This window comes from Pinus tabuliformis, chromosome Q, assembly GCF_031772625.1.
Source record: "Pinus tabuliformis cultivar Carrire ecotype Pingquan chromosome Q, CPIR1, whole genome shotgun sequence".
NCBI classification, from domain to species: domain Eukaryota; kingdom Viridiplantae; phylum Streptophyta; class Pinopsida; order Pinales; family Pinaceae; genus Pinus; species Pinus tabuliformis.
Genome location: NC_142296.1, coordinates 258371676 through 258382037, shown reverse-complemented (window position 1 = coordinate 258382037; position 10362 = coordinate 258371676). Strand labels below are relative to the sequence as shown.

The 10362-nt window shown below is 35.0% G+C and overlaps 1 pseudogene; it reads left to right on the top strand.

Annotated features, from left to right (window-relative positions):
- Positions 1 to 421: 421 nt before the first annotated feature.
- Positions 422 to 8660, top strand: LOC149219155 (patatin-like protein 2; annotated as a pseudogene).
- Positions 8661 to 10362: the final 1702 nt, after the last annotated feature.

The window sequence follows — 10362 nt, the reverse complement described above, 5'->3', positions numbered from 1 at the left end:
GACAATTATATTTATTAATTCTCTTCCTCTCCGTTCAAATATAGCATAAAGGAGCAACATTCCAATTCATTCATTCAATCGATATATAAGTATATCCATCGGTCTTTAAAGTTAATGAGTTGAAATTAATTTGGAGGTGAAGGCTTAATTTTGTTGTAAGACAGTAATTCCAACCACCCGCATTAATGAAGTTAGACTGTTCTAGAGAATACAACAGATATTTCAAAGTGCAGTTTCTAGAATTCGTTGACAAAATGGGCAAGCTTTCTGGAGAAGCCACCGCCCCATCGAACTCCAGAAAGTTCTCTGCTATGTATAAAAACCTGTTCAACCATTGAATGAAGACAAGTTCTAAGTGTTTCAAAATTCAGTGTTCATGTGTTTAACTGTGTATAATCTTTGTTTAATTTGAGTATAGAGCATGGAAACTGCTTACAGGAATCCGCCACCAACTGATGGCAAAATGATTACAATTCTCAGTATTGATGGAGGTGAGGTTCGTGGGATTATCCCAGCAGCTATCCTCGAATTCCTAGAGGAAAAGCTCCAGGTAATGATTTTAATCTACCCCACTCATAAAATCTTATGATGGCTCCCTTTTTCTAAAATATCATCCTCCTTGCCAAATTGAATTATAAGTTCTGTGACAGGAATTGGACGGCCCACGCGTGAGTATAGCTGATTATTTCGACATAATTGCTGGAACCAGCACGGGAGGATTGGTCACTGCCATGTTAACCGCTCCAAATGACAAGAATCGTCCATTGTTTCCTGCAAAGGATATTATGAAGTTTTATTTGGATAATTGTCCTCTTATTTTTCCACATACAACGTTAGTAAAATATTTCTTTTGTTTGGTTAAAAAATCAACATATATTGCTTATATTTTCTTTGTTCAACAGCAACATCAATATTGAGTTAATAGAAAATGAATTATTATAGATATTTGTTACAATCCGCAATAAAGGATCTGAGTGGCCCCAAATATTCTGGGGATTACCTGCACAAAATCTTGAGAAACTATTTGGGGGATACAAGGTTACACCAAACCCTAACGAACGTCGTGATTACTGCATATGACATCAAAATACAACAACCTACAACCTTCACCACTTTTAAGGTAATGTTTCTATGATCTGTGTGACACAAGAAATGTATGTTTGAATTAAAGAGCAACATCAGTTACAGTGATATATGGTAAATCTCGTTTCCAGGCCAAACAGGACGAGTTAAAAGATGCACTTTTGGCCGATGTCTGCATTGGAACCTCATCAGCTCCAACATATCTTCCTGCTCATTTCTTCCAAACAAACGATTCCTCGGACAATATGAAAAGCTTTAACCTCATAGACGGGGGAGTTGCAGTGAACAATCCAGTATATATATTCTCTCCATCTCTCAATGGTGTAATTATGATTTTGAATTTTGTTTAAGAGGTTGTGTGATTTGGTGTTTTATAAAATGTGTGTTGCAGACGTTACTTGCACTAAACCAAGTGACTCAGCGAGCTCGCGTAGGCTATCCAAATTTCTTAGTGCCAACGTCTAAAGCTTGAGTGAGTTATAAACCTATTTTGTTTATAAATTGGATTCATGTAGCCAAATATTCATTATAGTTGACCTTTGAATGATTAAGAAGCTGGAGTGGTAATTAGTATATGTGTTTTAAACAGGATAGTAGCAAGTTTCTGGTGCTTTCTCTTGGAACTAGACAGAAAATAGATAGTTACGATGCCATTGACACTGCAAAATGGGCACTGCTTAAATGGTTATCCAACGACAGTAAAGTGTCGATAACTGACATGCTTCAGCAAGCGAGTGCAGATATGGTGGACGTTTACGCAACGGTCGTGTTCCAAGCCTTTAATTCCGAGAAGAACTATTTAAGAATCCAGGTCCTTTCCTTCTTCCATGTATAAAAAAAATTCGTCATGTGCTTGTTTAGAGATTGGGACCTTATACAATTCACTTTTATTAGCATACACTCCATATTCGATGTTGAAATGCAATTTCCACTGCAGCGTTCATTGCCAGAAGCCGCCAGTAAACCGTGCAACAGCAAAACCGCCATGGTCTCCCCGCTCCGCCTTTTGACGATTGTGGTTTTTTCCTTCGAGGGCAACGATCACAATCAACTGCTGCCACGTGTATGAGTCGTCCTTTACAAAACCACCCATTCCTCAGAACATAAAGTTCGTGCGTTTTTTACCTCCGACGAATTGATGACAGTCGTCCGTTTGATGTGGTCCAGATCCACGGTTTGTGGTAGGAGGGAAATGTTTCTTGGTTATCAGGAGGACCTTCTGTGCGAGGTTGCAGCCATCAGTTTTCTACGGTTAAAACAATAAATATATTGCCATGCTAATGTAATTAATAAATGTACTTCAGTTGGTAAATATAGGTAAGTTTTTTTATTTTATTAGTTTTCTATCCACGGGAGTTGGTTTGTTTTTATTGCATAATTTAAAACGTATGTAAATTTTTTTTATTTCATAGTATATGAAATGAAAAAAACTGGTGGCAGCGAATGAGAAACAGGGCAAAATGCGCAACAACGTGAGATAATTTTTTTTTGGAATATTGAAATACATTGAAATGTAATGTGAAGAACACAACAGGGCATGTGTATTGAAGAATTTTTTTTTTACACAACAGTGTCAAGAATGAAGGAATAGAGCAGTTAATTTTTATGAGACAGAGTAATTTTTTTGGTGCATCTGAGGCAGTGTTTGTGAAATCCCTCTGTGAGAGGAAAAATATTGTATCAACATTTTGATTAATGAATAAAAATCCTTTATGTGTGTGGTAAAACTCTGTTCTCCAGCAAACAATTTTTTTTAGCTTCCCTGTGCAAACAGAGCATTGTTCTCTGTTCCAAAATTTTGTTTGAAATTACCAGAAATTTCCAACATTAGTATCAGAGCTTGTCGAGGCTCTTTGAAGGTGTCAAAGAAGCTGAAGGAAGTTTTTTTTTTTTGCAGCAGCTTCTCCAACAGAGTGAAGACTCAGTCAAGAAAGATTCAAAGGTATTTCATAAGTTTTTTTTGTGTTGCTGCTGAAGAAATAGTCAGTTATTTTAAATACACAGTCAGGTATTTGAAGCATAGTTAAGAGTGCAAGAATGGCTGGCTCCAGCAGTAGCACTAGCATAGGTATGTTTAATACTCAGCTCCCATAGTTTAATGGAAAAAACTATGACTATTGGGCAATAAATATGAGAGCTTTGCTTGCCTCACAAGACTTATGGAAATTTGTTGAAGATGGTTTTGAAGAGCCAGTAGATGAAAATGAGTTTAATAAGTTAACTCAGGTAGAGAAAGATCTGTTGAAGAGCTATAAGAAGAAGGACTCAAAAGCCCTCTACTTTTTGTATCAAGTAGTGCATGAGAGTGTGTTTCCAAGGATAGCAGCAACTAAGACATCCAAAGAAGCATGGAAAACTCTCAAGACAACCTATCAAAGCATGGAGAAAGTGAAGACAGCAAAACTACAATTTCTGAGGAGAGATTTTGAGAATATTTGCATGAAGGAGTCAAATAATATTGACTCATTCTTCACACATGTGATTGGTCTGGTCACACAGATAAGGTCTCATGGAGAGATTCTTGAAGAAAGGAGGATTGTGGAGAAACTATTGAGGATCCTACCCTCAAGGTTCGATGTGATTGTCACCACCATAGAGGAGACAAAGGATCTCACAAACTTCTCAATTGATGAACTACATGCATCACTGATAACACATGAGCAAAGATTGAGTAGAAATGAAAACTCATCTCTAGAGCATGCCTTCAAGACCCAGATGTCCTTTGGAAGAGGAAGAGGTCAAGGCAGAGGAAACAAGAGAGGAAGAGGCAGAAGCCAAAACAGAGGTGGTAAACAGTTCAGCAAATGCTCAAGGGAGAGGCAGTAATCCAAATCAGAACCAAGGCCAAGGCACCAGCCAACAAAGTGGACAACATCATGCTCAAGGACAAAGGTATGAAAAATCCAAAGTCCAATGTTACTACTGTAAAAAATATGGGCATTATGCAAATGAATGTAGGAAGAAGCAGCATGACATGAATAACAAAACTAGTGCAAATTTCACTAGAGAAAATATCAGCCAAAATAATTTGCTTTTAGCTTGTAATATGGCTGAAGAGAACAATGAAGATGTATGGTTTCTAGACTCCGGTTGCAGCAACCATATGACACGAAACATAGCCCTGTTTTCCATGTTAGATCAGAGTGTGAAGTCACAAGTCACACTAGAGACTGATAATAAAGTTTCTGCTATGGGAAAAGGAGAGGTAAATGTACTAACAAAGAAAGGTGAAAATAAAACCATAGCAGATGTTTATTATGTTCCTGGGATGAAATGTAACCTCTTAAGTATTGGACAGCTTGTTCAAAAGGGTTACAATGTTTTTTTTGTGAATGATGTATGCACGATCATGGATAGAGCACCCAGCAAACAATGTATTGCTGAAGTGAAGATGACAAGGAACAGGATGTTCCCTCTCAAAATGAAGGCAGATTTAAAAAATAAAGAAGTAATTGCAACAGTGACTCAAGAGGCTTTCCAAAGCGAACCAAAGGATGAAAACTAGTTGTGGCACTTGGGATTTGGACATCTCAACTTTGGAGGTCTTAATTTGTTGAGTAGAAAAGGAATGGTAAAAGGATTACCATTGATAGAGAAGCCAGACAGCCTTTGTGAAGGTTGCATCTTGGGAAAACAACACAGAGAAAGTTTTCCATCTGGGAAAAGCATAAGGGCAAAATTACCCTTAGAAATTGTTCACTCAGATTAATATGGACCGATGCAAACTCCATCACTAGCAGGTAGCCACTACATATTAGATTTTACAAGAAAAACTTGGGTTTATTTCTTGAAGAACACAAGTGAAGTGTTTTAAAGATTTTTTAGTTACAAGGCACTTGTGGAAAACCAAAGCGGGCTGCATATCAAAGTTCTGAGAACTGATAGAGGAGGTGAGTATATCTCCAAAGAATTACTATGTTTTTGTAGAGAAAATGGAATTCATAAGCAATTTACAGCTAGGTACACCCCACAGCAAAATGGAGTTGTCGAAAGGAAGAATAGGACAATCATGGATATGGCGAGGAGCATGTTAAAGGCAAACCATTTGCCAAATGATTATTGGGCTGAAGCTGTACATTGTGTAGCGTACATTTTGAATAGATGCCCTACAAAAGCAGTCATGAACAAAGTGCCGGAAGAAGCATGGAGTGGGACAAAGCAAGGAGTCACCCACATGAAATTTTTGGATGTGTGGCTTATGCACACATTCCAGATCAGCTAAGGAAGAAGTTGGACAGAAAAGGGGAGAAATGTATTTTCATTTGATACAGTGAAGAATCCAAAGCTTACAGGTTGTATAACCCATCCACAAAGAAGCTCATTGTGAGTAGAGATGTTCAGTTCATTGAGGAGGAAGCTTGGGATGGAAGCATAGAGAAAACAATGAATGTTAAAAGCTCTTTATCACATGATGAACATGATGAGGAGATGGCTGAAATACATCCCCAAATAGTAGCACCAACACAAGGACAACAAGGGACACCCTTGAGGAGAAATGAAAGTTCTTCTACAAGCACACCACAAGGAGGAAATTCAAGTGCTTCTTCAAACACTTGTTCACTAAATGAAAGAGGTAAGAAGTTCAGAAATTTAAATGAGATTTATGAGCAAGAAGCAGCAAATGAAGGTATGAATTCTTTGTTTGCATTATATTGTCATGTTGATGACCCTATTCATTTTGAAGAAGCAATTAAGGATAAGAAATGGATAGAAGCTATGGATGAGGAGATCAATGCCATAGAAAGAACCAAGACATGGGATTTAGTTGAGCTACCAAAAGGTAAAGAAGTCATTGGAGTTAAATGGGTCTACAAGACCAAGAGTAATGCTGAAGGCAAAATAGAAAGACACAAGGCAAGACTTGTTGTCAAAGGATATAAGCAGCAGTATGGGAGAGACTATGAAGAAACTTTTGCACCAGTTGCTAGAATGGAAACCGTGAGAGCAGTGTTGTCCATAACAGCACAAAACAAGTGGAAAGTTTACCAAATGGACGCGAAGTCATTATTCCTAAACGGAGTGTTAATGGAAGAGGTTTACATTGAACAACCTCCAGGCTATGAAAAGAAAGGCCAAGAGCACAAAGTGTGCCGATTGAAGAAAGCTCTTTATGGGCTGAAGCAAACACCAAGAGCGTGGTACAGTAGGATAGATTCCTATCTACTAGAAAATGGATTTGAAAAGTGTGAGGGAGAACCCACCCTCTACATCATAGAAAAGGATGGTAAATTACTAGTTGTTGTGTTGTATGTTGATGATGTTATTTTCACAGGCAATGATGTTTATTTTATTGAAAATTTAAAAATAGTCATGAAAGAAGAATTTGAAATGACTGGCATGGGTTTGCTGAGATACTTCTTAGGAATAGAAGTAGAACAAAATGAAAATGGGATTTTTATCTCACAGGCGAAATATGTTAAGGAAGTATTGGAAAGATTCAATATGCAAGAGAGCATGGCAGCAATCACTCCCACAGTGATGGGATTAAAACTCAGCAAGGAGGACAACAGCAAGGATTTTGATCCTAGTTTGGACAAGAGTATAGTTGGCGGCCTTATGTATTTAACTGCAAGTAGGCTGGATATAATGTATGCTGTTAGTTTAATTTCCAGATTCATGGAGAGGCCAAAAGAAGCACATTGGCAGGCAGCAAAATGGATTCTGAGGTATGTTAAAGGTACTAAAAGGTTTTACATTTTATATACTACTTCAGAATGTTCAAATTTCATTGGATACACTGATAGTGATTGGGCTGGAAGTGTAGATGATCGGAAAAGCACATCTGGTTATGTTTTTCACATGGGTTCAGGAGCCATTTCATGGGCTTCTAAAAAACAGTCTATAGTAGTGTTGTCTACAGCAGAGGCAGAATATGTGGCAACTACAGCAGCAGCATGTCAAGCAGTTTGGATGAGAAGGATGTTAAGGAGTTTATGCCAAGAACAAACAAAAGGAACTGTGATCTTTTGTGACAATAGTTCAGCTATTGCATTGTCAAAGAATTTTGTGTTTCATAAGAGAATGAAATACATTGACACAAAGTTTCATTATATCAAGGAATTGGTAAACAGTGGAGAAATTGTCTTAAAACATTGCAAGGCTCAGGAGCAGGTTGCTGATATTCTGACCAAACCATTAGGGCAGAAAAGTTTTGAGTTTTTGAGGAAATGTCTGGGTATGACTGATAACCCAACAGTTGAAATTAAAGGGGAGTGTTGAAATGTAATTTCCACTGCAGAGTTCATTGCCGGAAGCCGTCAGTAAACCGTGCAACAGCAAAACCGCCATGGTTTCCCCGCTCTGCCTTTTGCCGATTGTGGTTTTTTCCTCCAGGGAAGCAATCATAATCAACTGCTGCCATGTGTATGAGCCGTCCTTTAGAAAACCACCCATTCCCCGGCACATAAATTTCATGCGTTTTTTACCTCCGGGGAATTGATGACATCCGTCCGTTTGATGTGGTCCAGATCTACGGTTTGTGGTAGCAAGCACATGTTTCTTGGTTATCAAGAGGACCTTCCGTGCGAGGTTGCAGCCATCATTACTCTATGATTAAAACAATAAATATATCGCCATGCTAATGTCATTAATAAATGTACTTCAGTTGGTAAATATAGGTAATTTTTTTAATTTTATTAGTTTTCTATCCACGGGAGTTGGTTTGTTTTTATTGCATAAGTTAAAACGTATGTAAGTTTTTTTTTATTTCATAGTATATGAAATGAAAAAAACTCGAGGCAGTGAATGAGAAACAGGGCAAAATGCGCAGCAACGCGAGATAATTTTTTTTTTGGAAGATTGAAATACATTGAAATGTAATGTGAAGAACGCAGCAGGGCATGTGTATTGAAGAAATTTTTTTTAACATAGTAGTGTAAAGAATGAAGGAACAGAGCAATTAATTTTTATGAGACAAAGTAATTTTTTTTGTGCATCTGAAGCAGTGTCTGTGAAATCCCTCTGTGAGAGGAAGAATATTGTATCAGCAGTTTTATTAATGAATAGAAATCCTTTATGTGTGTGGTAAAACTTTGTTCTCCAGTAAACAATTTTTTTTCGCTTCCCTGTGCAAAACAGAGCATTGTTCTCTGTTTCAAAATTTTGTTTGAAATTACTAGGAATTTCCAACATTCGAATGGTCTAAGAAATTGTATAATTGGGATCAGGTTGAATTATCGGGAGATACAAGCTCAATGGATCTGTCAACTAAGAAGAATTTGGAAGAGCTGGTGAAGATAGGGAAAAATCTTCTAGAGGCTCTTGTTTCAAGGATGAATATAGAGACGGGTGTGATTGAACAAGTGATAGGCGGAGGCACCAATGGGGATGCATTGACTAGGTAAGCACATGGATTTCATTTAATAGAAAGAAACAACTTTGAGAACAAAGAATAGCAAGTGAAAATTTCATTGCACTCAATATATATATATATATATATATATATATATATATATATATATATATATAGATATAGATATAGATATTAATTGGTTGCGATGTTGATATAATTGAGATGATTCCACAGATTTGCGAAGGCGCTCTTTGATGAAAGGAAGCTACGATTATCACGCTTCTAATCTCCTTTCACAACTTTACTTCCACTAGAAGGAGGCATCAGCATCTGAAGAAATCGGGAGTTAAACCTCGTCGATTTCAATAGGTCAAATTGAAAACCCTAATTGTTGTATTCCTTCATGTACCTATCTGTTTGTTTGGGGGCTTTTTACCTCTTTTTTCCCGCTCGTAAAAAAACATAGTTTTTCCCACTGTAGTGGATGTGTTGTTCCAACTATTTTTTTTTCTGGATGATCTTATTATTTATGTACTTAATATATTTTTATCCATTAAGATGATCATTTATGTACTTCATATATTTTTATCGATTTTTAATATATAGTTATTTAATTTTCTTTCTTTAATAATTTAAAACATCGGGTTATTTTGAAAAAGAGTTTTTATAATTTTAATCTAATTGGTTTAGATTTATTTGTCAAATAATGAGAGACATTAAATTTTTTGAAGTGTAATTTTCTTTTAGAGTGAAAATAAATTTGATTAATCAAAAATCTTAGTAGATCCAAATTATATATATATATATATATATATATATATATATATATATATATATATATCATTAGCAAAACCATGGATTGTAAAAACCTTATGCTCAAAAGCATACAATGATAAATTGTTTATTTTACCCCAATTTCATTGTAATTATTAATTTAATTATTTTATTTTTATTTTTATGTAATTTCAAGGAAATGAAATGTTTATCGACCCTCTATTCTAGAGTGGGCTAGAAGCTAATAGTAGGGATTTATCCTTCAGGAAATGTTCTAGAATATTCATAATACTATACACAAGTCAAAAATTGAGATATATTTCCAAAGTAGTTATGTTTTTTTTTACCTTTTAATTAAATTAATTAATTAAAAAATTGATATAAACCAGTGTCATTCGAAGTCATTTATGATTTTTTGGGTACATGTTATTGCTAAACCATAATATTGGCTCGTAGTATTTTAACAAAGCTTCTTTACAAATTAAGAATCTCTATGAGAAAATAAGATAACACTCTATGATTAAAAATCTTTTTCTATTTTTTTAAATACCTATACCTATATATTAATTCTTCAATAATAATAATATAAAACACAATATGCCCACGGGGCTTTGGATTGATGGTGAATGGGTGCACTGTTAAGGCACTCTTTGCGATAGGTCACCGGTTATAAAACATAATATTATTATTATTTTAATTTTAATAATGTGAAATATATTAAGAAATAAATGTCTTAATACTTATTATATATTCTTGATTTTTTCAAATTACTTAATTTATATAACTATAATAATTTAATACCTTATTTTAAAATACTTAACCACATAAATATTATAAACAATTTAATTACTATTTGTTAGATTTTATATATATTTATAATTATAAAATTAAAAATATGATATATATATGTATATATATTTATAATTATAAAATTAAAAATATGATATATATATGTATATATATTTATAATTATAAAATTAAAAATATGATTTCAAAAATACCATGTTTTAATTTAAAATCTTATACAGCAAATTTAATATCACCAATCGTTACTTCATACATTTTTGCTCCATTTCATGCAATCGGAATGAAATCATCAACTATGGCATGTTTCAAGCTTCATTCTTCTCACTTAAAAACAAGTTTTTAAGGGTAAAACTTAAAACTTAAGGAGATAATGTCATGAATACGTTTTAATTTACCTTTAAAACTTA